A 17004-nucleotide genomic window follows, 5' to 3' on the forward strand; every position below is an offset into this window, starting at 1 on the left:
ATACGCTCTCGTTGGTTGGTCCTCGCTTCATACTCATCGCCAAACCTGTAGCCAGTGGGTTATCTTCAAGTCTCTGCTAGGTAAAGCCCCGCCTTATCTCAGCTCTCTGGTCATCATAGCAGCACGCGCTCCAGCAGGTATATCTCACTGGTCACCCCCAAAGCCAATTCCTCCTTTGGTCATCTTTCCTTCCAGTTCTCTGCTGCCAATGACTGGAATGAACTGCAAAAATCTCTGAAGCTGGAGACTCATATCTCCCTCACTAGCTTTAAGCACCAGCTGTCAGAGCAGCTCACAGATCACTGCACCTGTACATAGCCCATCTGTAAACAGCCCATCTATCTACCTACCTCATCCCCATACAGTATTTATTTTTTTATCTTGCTCCTTTGCACCCCAGTATCTCTACTTGCATATTCATCTTCTGCACATCTCCCATTCCAGTGTTTAATTGCTACATTGTAATTACTTCGTCACCATTGCCTTACCTCCCTTATCTTACCTCATTTGCACTCACTATAGACTTTTTGTTTTCTTTTGTTCTACTGTATTATTGACTATGTTTTGTTTATTCCATGTGTAACTCTGTGTTGTTGTATGTGTCGAATTGCTACGCTTTATCTTGGCCAGGTCGCAGTTGCAAATGAGAACTTGTTCTCAACTAGCCTACCTGGTTAAATAAAGGTGAAATAAATAAAATAAAATTACTGGACTATATCAGCCAATAGGCTAGACATACAGTAGTTTGAAGAGAGCACAGTTGGAGAGAGCGTGCACTGACACTTCTCTTGAGCTACCTTTTGCATTAGCCTACCTTTTTTAAGGAGCTTGACGATCTTCAAAAGGAGACAAATATGGGTGATCAACATTTATTTCTATGCAATATAGCCTAATCATATTGAAGTTAATTTCCTTGGAAAGATATCTGCCACCTGATTCTCTGCCCATGCATAGGCAGCCTACTCTATTTCATTGAGACCACACATTTATCTCACACTTTCAGCTAGGAGAGGAGAGGTAGGCTACTAAAATTGAAGCAGTGAATTCCACAGTGTGTGAGTAGTGTGACAAAGATGTGCTTTTAATACAATTTATAGAAAAACACATACAAAGCAAGAGGGCCAACAGTTTCCCTTCCCCCAAAAATGAATCCCAAAGTTGTCTGTCTGACCACCCACTCCCTCAGCATGAAAAATGATGACCATGCCGGAATCTCTGTTTGGGACCAGCAGGTCCCGCGTGATGCCCTCTAGTGTGAACCCAATGGAGGTTCGAGGTCAGGATCCACTACTGTTGCCATCCAGACCAAGACTGTGGTGAGGAGCAGGGCAGGTGCAAAGACACAGGGATGCACACACACTCGAACCCATCTGCTTCTGTCTGGAGCAGGATTCTGTAAGCAGTATTCTGTCTCACCCCTCGTTCAGGAACTGGAACACGGCATGGTATCACCTTTCATTAACACCCCCACACACTACACACACATTCCACCACTACCAAATGGTAACAAAATAGCAGATGACTCCTCCCATGTGCTCAACTCAGAGTTTGTTCTCATTCAGGAATGTGCAATGAATGTGTGTGGCCTACATGTGTGTTGGTAGCATCGGTCATCAAAATTGTTATAACAATTATAATAAATGCAACCTTTGGACAATGGATGAATACACTCCAAACCTTTTTAGAAATCTTTTTATCCATCAGATATTGACTGAATTATAGCACTTAAAACATTTTACTGGCACGGACAAATAATGAATGGAGTTCAGGGATTTTGGTGGGAATTTGGCTATTACATTTTTTTGCCAAGTTGCACTTTTTTATCCAATTATATTTACTTTTTCTAATGGTATTTAAAAAAAAAATGTGTAAAAAAAAAATATATATATATATATATGTGTGCCTTGTTAAGTACACTGGGTGTATTTTCATATATGAATAGATTACCATAAAGGGGTGGACCAGGGCTGCAACCAAAAAAAACGTGCAATGTCTAGGCCTATCTGTGCTGTCTATACTGCTTCATTAATTAATTACTTGTTCCATAATTCAATTGTGTAAAAAGCAGGATGCCCTTGGATTAAAAATCAACATGCTTGGCTCTAGATTACACCTATCTATACATACTTTACATTGTTTGCGAGTCAGATATATCACTATAATCCGAGTGTTCATTTTCAGAAGTTGCTTTAATTTCAGCATACATCATTTGTGAACATTTCCATTGTATTAATCTCTACGGGATTGGTGTCTCTCCACCGGGACGGTTGAGCTAATGTGCGCTAATGTGATTAGCATGACGTAACAAGAACATTTCCCAGGACATTGACATGCCTTATATGGGCAGAAAGCTTTACGTTCTTGTTAATCTAACTGCACTCCTCTGCACTGCATTTAAAGTTGCTTTTACTGTGAAAAAAAGACCATGCTATTGTTTGAGGTGAGTGCACAACAACAAACATTTCACTTCTGAAGGTATATAATGTACTTACATTCAGTCATCTTGCTCTGATTTGTCATCCTGAAGGTCCCAGGCATAAAATGTATCATAGTTTTGCTTGATAAAATAAATGTTTATATTAAAATGTAGGAACTGGGTTCTAAAGTTTGAACCCCTGCTGTTTCCACAAACTTCAAAGTGTTACCTTTCAAATTGCTTACTTTTTAAAATTCCACAGAAAATGAACACCCATCAAAATGTTCTCTTTCTTGTGATGTAATTGTCGAAATGAGGCATTAAATACCAGACGAAGCGTTCTTATCGATTGAACGGAAAGACGATGTATTCCATTGAACACATTTCAGCCATTACCTGGGTGTGTTTGATAGGTCATTAAAAACATTTCCGCAGTCTGTGTATTAACGTTACGTAAATGGGAAAAAAGGACAGGTACAAACAAGAGTATGAAAGAGTCGCAGAAGTAAAATGAAAGCAGTCAATCAAGTAAGATTTAAGTGACAAGGTTCTGCGCCCCTCAAACAAAAATATGGCTGAAAAAGACAGATTCTCAGTTGGGCGGGGGCATGCTAGTGTTGGTGGATATGTCCTAATGTGTGTTAAGCTGTTACTGTTACACCCTGATCTGTTTCACCTGTCTTTGTGATTCTCTCCATCCCCCCTCTAGGTGGCACGCATTTTCCCCATTATCCCCTGTGTATTTATACCTGTGTTCTCTGTTTGATGCCAGTTCGTCTTGTTTGTTCATGTCAACCAGCATTTCGTGTCTTAGCTCCTGCTTTTTCCAGTCTCTTTTCTCGCCCTCCTGGTTTTGACCCTTGCCTGTCCTAACTCCAAGCCCGCCTGCCTGACCATTCTGCCTGCCCCTGAGCCTGCCTACTGACCTGTACCTTTTCCCCCTCTGGATTATACCGACCTCTGCCTTACCCTGACCCTGAGCCTGCCTGCCGCCCAGTTTCGTTGCCTCACCTCTTGTTTACTGACCCCTGCCTGCCTTGACCTGTCTATTGCCTGCCCCTGTTGAAATCTTAAACTATTGTTTATTCGAAGTGGTCTGCAGCTGGGTCTTAACTTCATACCTGATAGTACGAACTGGCCATGACTGACCCAGAACACCCGGACCAGCTGCACAATGCCATCTCCTCACGAGAAATTGCTTAGTGGGCTGATGGAGGGGGTCCAAACGTTGGCTGAGCGCCATGACCGGGTGTTGAACATGCTGCTGGAACAATTCCGCATGTGGGTGGGTGGCAGCAGCCTTCCACGGTGGTAACCCCACCATAACTCGGCAGTTAGTAGCGCCGCCCACCGGCTACTCCACCTTCCCAGAAGCCCCGGTTACCTCCTCCCGGAACGCTTTAATGGAGAGCCGAGCACCTGTTGGGCGTTTCTTGCTCAGTTTGCTCTCATTTTCGAGCTTCAGCCCTCCTCCTCCCCCTCAGATCACTTAAAAATAGCCTACCTCATCATGCTGATGTTTGGAAGGGTTCTCACCTGGGCTACCGCCGTATGGGAACAGCAGCCGTATGCGCTGGCCTGGAGGGGTTCGTGGGAGAGGTGAGGAAGGTGATGCCCCGTTCTCCGGGAGAGTAGCTGCACGGAAGCTAATCCAGCTCCAACTAGATGCCCCGATTGTGGCCGACTATGCGGTGGATTCCCGTAAGTTGGCAGCGGAGAGTGCGTGGAACCCGGAAGCACTGTTTGACATGTTCCTGCACGGCGTCTCGGAGGAGGTTATGGACGAGCTTGCGGCTCGGGAGTTACCCACACAATTTAGACTCCCTCATCGCTTTAGCCAATTGTGGGAACAGATGGAGAGGAAATTCGATTTCACTCGCATGTCCAGGGATTCCACTTCGCCTCCAAGTCATCCCGGAAGTCCCTGACAGTCCTGTGGCCGAGAGCACCCGAGATTTCCCAACCTCCCTCGAGAGACACCAAGGAGGGCCGAGGCACTGTTTCCCGAGCCAATGCAATTATGCAGGGCTGGGCTGTCGCCAGCGGACCGGCAAGACCAGATCAGCACAAGGAGCTGTCTGTAATGCGGGACTTTTGTCATTTTGTGTCCTCGTGCCCGGTAAAAGACCAGGCTCACCGGTAGGAGTGAGTACTCTAGTGGGCCATCTGGAGAACTTTTCTGCTTCCCTTACTCGTATCCCTTTTCATGTCATGCTGCTGTGGGGAAACCAGTCCAAATCTCTCCTGGTACTCATTGACTTTGGGGCCGATGAGAGCTTTTTGGATGCCACACTGGCTTCTGAGCTGAACATCCCCACATTCCCGTGGATGTTAACGCGTTGGACGGGCACTCTATAGGTCGGGTCACCATAACACCACTCCCATCAACCTACGTGTTGATCACAGCGAGACCATTTAGTTCCTGCTCATCAAGTCTCCCCAGATCCCTGTGGTTTTGGGATTCTCCTTGCTCCAGCGTCACAACTAGAGGTCGACCGATTATGATGTTTCAACGGCGATACCGATTAATCGGACAATTTAAAAAAAAAAATGTATTTTTAATAATGACAACTACAACAATACTGAATGAACACTTATTTTAAGTTAATATAATACATCAATAAAATCAATTTAGCCTCAAGTAAATAATGAAACATGTTCAATTTGGTTTAAATAATGAAAATAATTGTTGGAGGAGAACGTAAAAGTGCAATATGTGCCATGTAAAAAAGCTAACGTTTAAGTTCCTTGCTCAGAACATGAGAACATATGAAAGCTGGTGGTTCCTTTTAACATGAGTCTTCAATATTCTCAGGTAAGAAGTTTTAGGTTGTAGTTGTTATAGGAATTATAGGACTATTTCTCTCTGCGATTTGTATTTCATATACCTTTGACTATTGGATGTTCTTCAAGGCACTTTAGTATTGCCAGTGTAACAGTATAGCTGCCGTCGCTCTCCTCGCCCCTAACTGTACTCGAACAAGGAACACATCGACAACAGCCACCCTCGAAGAAGCGTTACCCATGCAGAGCAAGGGGAACAACCACTCCAAGTCTCAGAGCGAGTGACATTTGAAACGCTATTAGTGCGCACCCCACTAACTAGCTAGCCATTTCACATCGGTTACACCTGCCTAATCTCCGGAGTTGATAGGTTTGAAGTCATAAACAGGTCAATGCTTGAAGCATTGCAAAGAGCTGCTGGCAAACGCACGAAAGTGCTGTTTGAATGAATGCTTACGAGCCTGCTGGTGACTACCACAGCTCAGTCAGACTGCTGACTCTGGTGTCCTTTGACAGCTCTTTGGTCTTGGCCATAGTGGAGTTTGGAGTGTGACTGTTTGAGGTTGTGGACAGGCGTCTTTTATACTGATAAGTTCAAACAGTTTGCAAATAAATTCATTAAAAATCCTACAAATGTAATTTTCTGGATTTCTTTTCTCATTTTGTCTGTCATAGTTGAAGTGTACCTATGATGAAAATTACAGGCCTCTCTCATCTTTTTAAGTGGGAGAACTTGCACAATTAGTGGCTGACTAAATATATTTTTGCCCCACTGTGCAATGAACGCAAGAGAAGTGACACAATTTCAACTGGTTAATATTGCCTGCTAACATGAATTTCTTTCAGCTAAATATGCAGGGTTAAAAATCTATACTTCGGTTTATTGGTTTTAAGAATGTTTATGGTTAGGTACAGTCGTGCAACGATTGTGCTTTTTTCGCAAATGTGCTTTTGTTAAATCATCCCCCGTTTGGCAAAGTTGGCTGTTTTTGTTAGGAAGAAATAATCTTCACAGTTCGCAACGAGTCATGTTAGCAGGCAATATTAACTAAATATATACAGGTTTAAAAATATATACTTGTGTATTGATATTAAGAAAGGCATTGATGTTTATGGTTAGGTACACATTGGAGCAACGACAGTCCTTTTTCCGAATACGCGCAGAACATCCGTTCATTGTGTGGACCGACCATACAAACCTGGAGTATCTTCGCACCACCAAGCGCCTCAACTCCAGGCAGTCAAGATAGGCCCTGCTGTTTACCCGGTTCAACTTTCCCTCCTGTCGGCCGGGGTCCAAGAACGTGATGCCGGATGCCCTGTCTCGCCGCTATAACCCCATGGTCCTGATTCCAGGAGGTCCCATGAGCTGTTGCTATCGATAAGGTGTCTGATTCACCATTTTCACCTCGATTAGAAGTAGAGGAACTTTTGTCAGAGGTTGCTTGTTGTGAGCGCTGAGGGAACTTTATACACTTGGCCAGATGATTCTGCATCTTTGCTGCATTCTTCACATATGATTTGGCACAGAATTTGCAAATGTACACAGCTTTTCCCTCTACATTAGCTGCAGTGAAATGTCTCCTGTAAAGATTAGAATGATTTATTTGTTTAAATACCAAATACAATTCCATGTACAGATGAATAGTTAAGCAGTTAGATTAAACAACTCCTTTGTAAGATAAATGTTTTAAAATGAAACATGTATGGAAACAGGTGAATTAACACTCAGTTAGCAGGCTCTCTCTCAATCTTTTTATTTGATTTATTTAACCTTTATTTAACCAGGTAGGCAAGTTGAGAACAAGTTCTCATTTACAATTGCGACCTGGCCAAGATAAAGCAAAGCAGTTTGACACACAACGACACAGTTACACATGGAGTAAAACAAACATACAGTCAATAATACAGTATAAACAAGTCTATATATCTTAAACCTACATGGTAGCAAAAACTAACTAGCAGAAGTTGTTAACAAGTTAGAAATTATTTAAACACACTTTGCTGTAGGCTACCATTTACTAGTTAACAGAAAATGTCATATAAAATATATTCACTCCACCCGGTATTGTAATCAAAACTTACCAGAAAGCATGTAGTCCTTGGCTGAGACAGTTTAGTAGTGTGGGCTCAATAGGATCTCATTAGTGTGCAAGATCTTGAGAATCAGCTATACATGTGATGGAAGAATGCACTATACATGCAGAGGTTTTCCACAAGACCTAGAATTGCCTTATGTGTATCCCACAAAAAAGGTTCACTGTTATAAGCTAACTTTTTTTGAGCAAAATTCCCCAAATTCCAGGGCTTTAACTTCCCATGGAAGATTTCCGGATATTTACCAGAAAGTTTCTGACCTTTTGCAACCCTAGCTGCCCTAGCTACTACTACCAGGTGCTTCTGCTGCCTCTACTCTGGAACAGGAGCAATGACTCTCTCATGCAGCTGCCCTGGCCAATGGTTTGGTTTGGTGGCTAGTCAGTCCACTCAGCCTGCATGCCTGGCAGCTTTTATAAATGGGGCATGCCCAAAACCTATATATATAAAATGACATTAATTGTCATCAATCACTGTCATATAAAATAACGTCTGTGTCGTCAATTATCCCATTCTTATCGGCAGAGTCAACAGCCTTGATTTCTCAAATGACTGCCTCGCCTGGTTCACCAACCACTTCTCAGACAGAGTTCAGTGTGTCAAATCGGAGGGCCTGTTGTCCGGACCTCTGGCAGTCTCTATGGGGGTGCCACAGGGTTCAATTCTCGGGCCGACTCTTTTCTCTATATACATCAATGATGTCGCTCTTGCTGCTGGTGATTCTCTGATCCACCTCTACGCAGACAACACCATTCTGTATACTTCTGGCCCTTCTTTGGACACTGTTAACTAACCTCCAGATGAGCTTCAATGCCATGCAACTCCCATTCCGTGTCCTCCAACTGCTCTTAAATGCAAGTAAAACTAAGTGCATGCTCTTCAACCACTCGCTGCCCGCACCTGCCCTCCCGTCCAGCATCACTACTCTGGACGGTTCTGACTTAGAATATGTGGACAACTACAAATACCTAGGTGTCTGGTTAGACTGTAAACTCCCTTCCAGACTCACATTAAGCATCTCCAATCCAATATTAAATCTAGAATCTGTTTCTATTTCGCATCAAAGCATCACTCATGCTGCCTAACATACCGTCGTAAAACAGACTATCCTGCCAATCCTTGACTTCGGTGATGTCTTTTACAAAATAGCCTCCAACATTCTACTCAGCAAATTGGATGCAGTCTATCACAGTGCCATCCGTTTTGTCACCAAAGCCCCATATACTACCCACCACTGCGACCTATATGCTCTCGTTGGCTGGCCCTTGCTTCATATTCGTCGCCAGACCCACAGGCTCCAGGTCATCTATAAGTCTTTGCTACGTAAATCCCCACCTTATCTCAGCTCACTGATCACCATAGCAGCACCCACCCGTAGCACACGCTCCAGCAGGAATATTTCACTGGTCACCCCCAAAGCCAATTCCTCCTTTTACTTTCCTTTCAGTTCCCTGCTGCCACAATGACTAGAACGAATTGCAAAAATCACTGACGCTTGAGACTTATATCTCCCTCACGAAATTTAAGCACCAGCTGTCAGAGCAGCTCCCAGATCACTGCACCTCTACATAGCCCATCTGTAAACAGCCCATCCAACTTCCTCATCCCCATACTGTTACTTATTTATTTATTTATTTATTTATCATTTGCACCCCAGTATCTCTACTTGCACATCTATCCCTCCAGTGTTTAATTGCTAAATTGTAATTAATAGGCCACTATTGTATATTCAATGTCCGATTTGTTATTGTTACCCATCTACCAATCACTGCCCTTCTTTTGCTTCTGCTTTTGAACATCTCCCTGGTCTTTGTAGTTGAATCTGTACTTAAAATGTAATACTTGAAAAAATAAATCATGTCAACCCCTATTATTTCAATTATTAAGACAAAGTTGACTTCTGAACTGATTTAGGCTTGCCTAAACAAAGGGGGTGAATACTTATGTTATGACTTTATTTTAGTTATTAATTTGTAAACATTTGTAGAATTTTCTTTTCTCTTTGACATTATCAAATATTTTGTGTAGATCAATGACAAATATAATTACATCTATTTAAATCCCACTTTGTAACACAATAAAATGTGAAAAAGTTCCAAGAGGTGTAGACTTTTTGTAGGCGCTATGTGTCAGAAGGGCTGCTGTATGCATTACACACACACACACACACACACACACACACACACGCAGGTCCATAATGTCTGTCTTTTTCAGTTCTGCCCACAAATCTTCTATGGGATTGAGGTCAGGACGTTGATGGCTACTCCAATACCTTGACTTTGTTGTCCTTAAGCCAATGTATGCTTGGGGTCATTGTCCATTTGGAAGACTCATTTGCGACCAAGCTTTTACTTCCTGACTGATGTTGCTTCAATATATCCACATAATTTTCCTCCTCATGATGCCATCTTTTGTGAAGTGCACCAGTCTTTGGCAAGTCTTCGGCTTGCAAGCATCCCCCTTTTTCCTTCAAGCATAACGACGGTCATTATGGCCAAACAGTTCTATTATTCTTTCATCAGACCAGAGGACATTTCTCCAAAACGTACGATCTTTATCCCCATGTGCAGTTGCAAACCGTAGTTTGGCTTTTTTATGGTGGTTTTGGAGCAGTGGCTTCTTCCTTGTTGAGCGGCCTTTCAGGTTATGTCAATATAGGACTCCTTTTACTGTGGATATAGATACTTTTGTACTTTGGTTTCCTCCAGCATCGTCACATGGTCCTTTGCTGTTGTTCTGGGAATGATTCGCACTATTCGCACCAAAGTACTTTCCATCTCTAGGAGACCAAACGATTCTCCTTCCTGAGTGGTATGATGGCTGCGTGGTCCCATGGTGTTTATACTTGCGTACTGTTTGTACAGATGAACGTGGTACCGTCAGGCGTTTGGAAATTGCTCCCAAGGGTGAACCAGACTTGTGGAGGTCTACAATTTTCTTCTGAGGTCTTGGCTGATTACTTTAGATTTTCCATGATGTCAAGCAAAGAGGTACTGAGTTTGAAGGTAGGCCTTGAAATACATCCACAGGTACACCTCCAATTGACTCAAATTATGTCAAATAGCCTATCAGAAGCTTCTAAAGCCATTGCATAGTTTTCTGGAATTTTCCAATCGGTTTAAAGGCACTTGACTATGTATGTACACTTCTGACCCACTGGAATTGTGATACAGTAAATTATAAGTGAAATAATCGGTCTGTAAACAATTGTTGGTAAAATTACTTGTGTCACACACAAAGTAGATGTCCTACCCGACTTGCCAAAACTATAGTTTGTTAACAAGAAATTTGTGGAGTGGTTGGAAAAATGACTTTTAATGACTCCAACCTAATTGTATGTAAACTTCCGACTTCAACTGTATGTGTCGTATAGGCCAGTGTGAGTGAATATGTGTGTGTTCCTTTTGAGCAAGAACTATTCATTTATCGGATTTCAAACCAGTCATGCAGGTATTAGCGGCTGCTAGAGCAGACAGGGATTGGATGATAAATGCTAGGCTTAATCTGTGATCCGGAAACAAGTCCGCTGATAGTCTGCCCTGTGAGTTTGAAGGTGTTTCGTACTCAATCGGCTTCTTTGTGTTTATGTCAAACCCTACTAATCTGTGTGTCTTACAGGTGCAGGCAGACTGATCCACTGGAAAGCACCTTTTCAGGAGGTAGACAAGGACAGAGCGGTGGTGCACGTCTCAGAGGCTTTGAGACCCAGGGCTTGCCAAGCTAGTGGGTTGCTGCCTAAAACCAACACGGAAAGAGCCTGAAACAGTTTGCCTGGGTGGCAGCATCACATCTTCAGACCCAGGAAAATGGCACGCCTGGGAGGCAGTCAAAACCAGAAAGCTGCATGCTTGGGGGACAGTCACTTACATTAAACAGCACAGCGGCAGGCCTGAATGGTTTGGGGAACTTAAGAGGAGCGCGCTGCATTAGGGGCTGAGATGGACTAATAAGGGAGCCTGGGTTGCATCATCGGCCAATAATAGCTCACCTCGAGGAAAGGGCTGTAAGAAGAACAGTAAGACCCAGCAGAGCGCGGTGATCAGAACAATCCACAGGTGAGTTCTCTGGTTCCTTCCCACTTGGCCCTTTCTCGCAGCCTTATGATGCAGTGGGTGAAACAACAGAAGTAGTAGGAATAGAGCCTGGTTGGATAGCTCAGAGCTTCAGCTCTTTATATTCGTATCTGCACATGGAATTTGAGGAGTAGGGGCAAGGTTATCTCAAGGTTTATGGTATAGAGTTAGGGTGCTCTTAAGGTGCTCTTGAGTCAAGGAGTTTCTCAAAACGCGGTCGACTAACTTATTTCCCAACATGAGTAGCCTGAGTAAACCAGTCCATCCACTGCCTCTTGTGTGTTGTCTGGCTGTGGCGTTAATCCACTGGAAGCTCCCTGTACCTCTGACCCTTTGATTGGCTAATCCTCTTTGACCCGCCAGGTGGCGTGAGGGTTTCTGGGAGAGAGATTCAAAGTGGAGGAGGGAGCTAGACTGTCTGAGATCGAAGTGACTGATCCAACTGAACAGGGCCCATGTTCAAAAAGCATCTCTTAGTAGGAATGCTGATGGAGGATCAGGTCCTCCTTTTCCATATAATCCTATTCATTATGATCTCTTAAAGGTTAAACTGATCCAAGATCAGCACTCTTTATGAATACTCGACCTGGTCCTTTGTTCGAGCCCTTTTCTGTATGCCTTTTAACATGACTGTGCTAGTGCACTCCGGATTGTTTGTTTGTGGGGCTATGGCGATATCCCACTGCTGACACCAATCTGGCACATTTGGTGTGGACACACCTCGGAGTTGATGTTTGACTGTTGTGCGTCATAGTCTAAGACAAGATCAGAAACCAGAACCCTAGGCCGACCAATCAGAGAGGCTCCTGCCATGGAGAGTTCACCTTACGGAACTTGTGGAAAGCTATGTGTTTGTGTGTTTGTGAGCGTGCTAGCATGTGTGCTTCTGTGTGTGCTCGCATCTGTGTGTGCGTTTTGTGTCCGTCTGTCTGTGTGCATGTGTTAGGGCCGGGACTATAACAATATTATGATACTTATTAGTATCATGGCAAGGAAACAAAACACAAAGTGTATGTAACTTTTTTTGGGGAAAACATCCCTAATGTTGGAAACAAACATTATGTTGTCATCCAGACTCACATGTGTTTATTTTACAAGCAGCAGGTTTTTGAAGGACCAAAGAGTTTGGTATGCTTCGCGTTTACATTTTTTGGCATGGAAAGAATATTGTGATACTGGTATCGTCAAAGTGTCTGTGTCTGTCTCTGTGTGTGTTTGTCCGTGCCTGCTGAAGCTCAGCGTGTGTCCAGACTACAGAGTGCAAACCGGGTTAAAGGTAGATGCTTTCATCATACAGAACAATGTTACCAGTCAGAGACGACAAGCAGGTTGCCTGGATAATCTATGACACTTGCCTATATCCCTACAACTAGTGTTGTCACGATACCAGAATTTTGACTTGGATACCTACACCAGGTTTAGTATCGCACTATTCAATACCAAAACGATACCACACAAAAAAAGAAGGCGCATTAGCCAAAGTCACAGAATGGCACTTGATCCAGACAAAAAACTCAGCTACTGCTCTTTCATTCCATTTGAACATTTTTCTGTCAATTATTGAGGCAGCCATGTATGCATTAATTGAATCAATTATACAATAAATGTTACTTTTAGTTTTACCAATCTAATTGCAAAACAGCATAATGCTAATCATTTGTTTGAATGGTAAGTCTCTATTGATAAACTGAGTAAATCAAAAGGTAGCCTAGGTCTGTCTATTCACAATACTTTACAATACAGGTCAGTGCATATTATTCAATAGCAGTATGTGCATGTATGGATTTTTATTGAGCTTGTTGTAGCTGATTTCAAGGGGCTACAGATGACAAATAATCACTTCCATTTAGGACTTATTTTATTGGAAACTTTAAAGAGAAGGAAAGTTGGCCTACAATTAACTACCGGGATCTTCTTGCATTGTAATGTGTTCTGGCCTGTAAGGACATTGTTTTGTGAAAACAGTAATGAACAGTTTATACATTTCTACATGCCGTGTTGCATTATTCAAGTGTGTCAATTCTGTGCAGCATGCATGGGGACTGGGGAGCAAATGCAGCCCAGACAGCTCTGGCAATGAATGAGTAAGTGGATCATGCTTTGCTCTTCGCGCTATAAATGGGCTGTGCTGATAGACTTGATCCACTCAATCTCTTTAGACATATTTGACAGAAGTACCGAATGTAACAGTCCAGTCTCTATTGGGTAGAGATGGGTTGGGTGTTCTGGGGAAGGAATGTGACAGCCTGCCTGGGCCAGATGGAGATTGTTATTGGGTTTGTGGGGGGCCTTGTGGCTCGTGAAAAGAGGGCATGGTCTTCAACTCATTAACATCCCGTCTCCTACCCTAACCAGGCTCCCTCCCTGTACATTAGATACACTGAGTGTTTTTTGGGTGGATGGAGGGAGTGATGGAGGGCGAGGCACCATGGAGGCACCAGCGAGGTGTAGACTGCTCCCAGATGGCCAGGCCTGCATCGGGGTTTGAGAGCAAAACATTCTCAACACTTCATAAATCCCACCTGGAGCCTACTGCTCTACTGCTGCGGCTGCTGGGGAGTTTCAGGCCAAACACACTCCGGAACCCTGTGGAACATTCCGCCCACCACACCACTGCTCTGAAATAATACTGATCTAGCCCTGATCTATCCCTGATCATGAGCACTGGATTGTTCCACAGATAGACCTACAGTATAGTTAAAGTAAACCTTCATGCTCCATTATGACATTTGGCCTGTAGTCAGTCAGATTTTCTTAGCTCACTGGTCACCATAGCAGCACCCACCCATAGCACACCCTCCAGCAGGTATATTTCACTGGTCATCCCCAAAGCCAACACCTCTTTTGGCCACCTTTACTTCCAGTTCTCTGCTGCCAATGACTGGAACAAATTGCAAAAATCACTGAAGCTGGAGACTTATCTCCCTCACTAACGTTAAGCATCAGCTGTCAGAGCAGCTTACCTGTACACAGCCCATCTGTAAATAGCACACCCAACTACCTCATCCCCATATTGTTATTTTTTTGTTGTTGTTGCTCTTTTGCACCCCAGTATCTCTACTTGCACATCATCATCTGCACATCTATCACTCCAGTGTTAATACCAAATTGTAATTATTTCGCCACTATGGCCTATTTTTGCCTTGCTTCCCTAATCTTACTACATTTGCACACACTATACATAGATTTTTCTATTATGTTATTGACTGTACATTTGCTTATCCCATGTGTAACTCTGTGTTGTTTTTGTCACACTGCTTTGCTTTATCTTGGCCAGGTCGCAGTTGTAAATGAGAACTTGTTCTCAACTGGCCTACCTGGTTAACCTTTCTGGCGCAGGCAACCCACCTCTACAACATCCGGTGAAATTGCAGAGCGCCAAATTCAAAATACAGAAAGTCATAATAAACATTCATAAGAAATACAAGTGTTATACATCGGCTTAAAGATGAACTTCTTGTTAATCCAGCCGCTTTGTCAGATTTCAAAAAGGCTTAACGGCGGACAGTAAAGGAATTACAAAAGTCAGAAATAGCGATTTAAAATGAATCACTTACCATTGAAGATCTTCATATGGTTGCAGTCACAAGAGTCCCAGCTACACAATAAATGTTGGTTTTGTTCGATTAAAGTCCCTCCTTATATCCCAAAAGCTCTGTTTTGTTGGCGCGTTTTGTTCAGTAATTCACTGGCTCAAAGGCAGTCAAAACATGCAGACGAATACATCCTAATAGTACCGGTAAAGTTCGTAGAAACATGTCAAACAATGGTTATAATTAATCCTCAGGTTGTCAATTGTCTAAATAATCGATAATATTTCAACCGGAAAATAGCGTATTCAATAGAAAGGAAAAAGAACGAAGGGCGCGCACTCGGTCTTGCTCGCAAACCAGCACTGCATGATTCTACAGTCCACTAAGAGAAAGGTCTCATTCTTCTTCCTGAAAGCCTGAAACAATGTCTAAAGACTGTCGACATGTAGTGGAAGCCATAGGAACAGCAATCTGGGTCCAAACCCATTAGATACTCTATAGCCATTCAATTGAAAATACCCACATCAAAAAAAATCCCACATCCTGGATGAATTTTCCTCAGGTTTTCGCCTGCCATATCAGTTCTGTTATACTCACAGACATTATTATAACAGTTTTGGAAACTTTAGAGTGTTTTCTATCCACATCTACCAATTATATGCATATGCATTACTTTTGGCACGCTTCTCATCCAGACGTCGAAATACTGCCCCCAAGCCATAAGAAGTTAAATAAAGTGCCTAAATGGTGCCTATCTTTCCAATCTTTCCAATTTATTTGGGATTGAGGATTATAGCTGGATATACAGAACAGATGGTGTGGAACTCATCTCGACGTTTGAGATCCTAAAAAGTCTGAAAGAACTTTGATTCTGTAGTGAACTATCCCTTTACGGAGCCATAAAGTCCAGCAAATGTTAGCCTCACGGCTCTGTCGACTTGTCAGACAGACTGATGGATGCATGGCGAACAAGTGTTAGCCTCACGGCTCTGTCGAGTTGTCAGACAGACTGATGGATGCATGGTGAACAAGAATTCACACCCACACACTATATCAAGTCAGAAACCAGCATGTACAGTATATCAAGTCTGAGAGCAGCCCATATTTTAATAGCAGGCCTGGTCTGAATTGCACCAGCCAACAGGTCTGGCTTCTATTCCCTCCAAGCCTCAGTTTCATACCCATCACACATGATAAACTTCAGCTTCAAGTTTGGAAATCTGCCATTGATGTCCAGTTGTTGATGTGTCCACAGAACTAGAAGTATTTCACCATTTTAATGACATGCAGAACCCCCCAACACATACAAAATTGGCAATGCCTTTCCTGAAGTTGGAATCCGTTGGGGTGAAACTGCCACGTCGGTTTGCGACATTACAACAACAAAGACATTACTTTAAGCTAAACAACCAACACTGTTGTACATCATTGCACGCACAATAGAACAGCTCCCGAGTGGCACAGCGTTCTAAGGCACTGGATCTCAGTGCTAGAAGCATCACTGTTTCGATTCCAGGCTGTATCACAACCGGCCGTGATTGGGAGTCCCATAGGGCGGCGCACAATTGGCCCAGCGGCTTTAGTCTCCTTTTCATAAAAATTACAAAAACAATAACCAATGCGACCAGTGACGCTTTTTTACCATTCGTAAATTCCCCTAGTAATGTCTCCGCTTTATAATAAAGTTGGATTGATTGATAAAGATCAGTGATGTAAACTCTCAAGTAAAAATACTTTAAAGTACTACTTAAGTAGTTTTTTGGGGTATCTGTACTTTATTTCACAATTTATATTTTTGACTACTTTTACTTCATTGCATTCCGAAAGAAAATGATGTATTTTTTACTCCATACATTTTCCCTGACACCCAAAAAGTACTCGTTACATTTTGAATGCTTAGCAGGACAGGAATGGTCCAATTCACACACTTATCAGGAGAACATGCCTGGTCATCCTACTGATTCTGATCTGGTGGTCTCACTAAACACACATGCTTGGTTAGTACATTATGTCTGAGTGTCCCCCTGGCTATCAGTAAATGAAGAAAATCGGCCATATTGTTTCCTCAATATAAGGAATTTGAAATGATGTATACTTTTAC

At 42.8% G+C, this 17004-nt stretch overlaps 1 protein-coding gene across 1 annotated transcript in view; it reads left to right on the forward strand.

Moving 5' to 3' along the window:
* LOC109898252 (thyroid hormone receptor alpha) overlaps positions 1-17004 on the forward strand; it is a 94385-nt gene that overhangs the window by 35090 nt on the left and 42291 nt on the right. Inside the window, exon 2 of the mRNA XM_031833810.1 lies at positions 10916-11352. The gene's annotated coding sequence lies outside the window, so the exon portion shown is untranslated. The remainder of the gene's footprint in view (positions 1-10915; positions 11353-17004) is intronic.

Source organism: Oncorhynchus kisutch, linkage group LG10, assembly GCF_002021735.2.
Source record: "Oncorhynchus kisutch isolate 150728-3 linkage group LG10, Okis_V2, whole genome shotgun sequence".
Taxonomy (NCBI): Eukaryota; Metazoa; Chordata; class Actinopteri; order Salmoniformes; family Salmonidae; genus Oncorhynchus; species Oncorhynchus kisutch.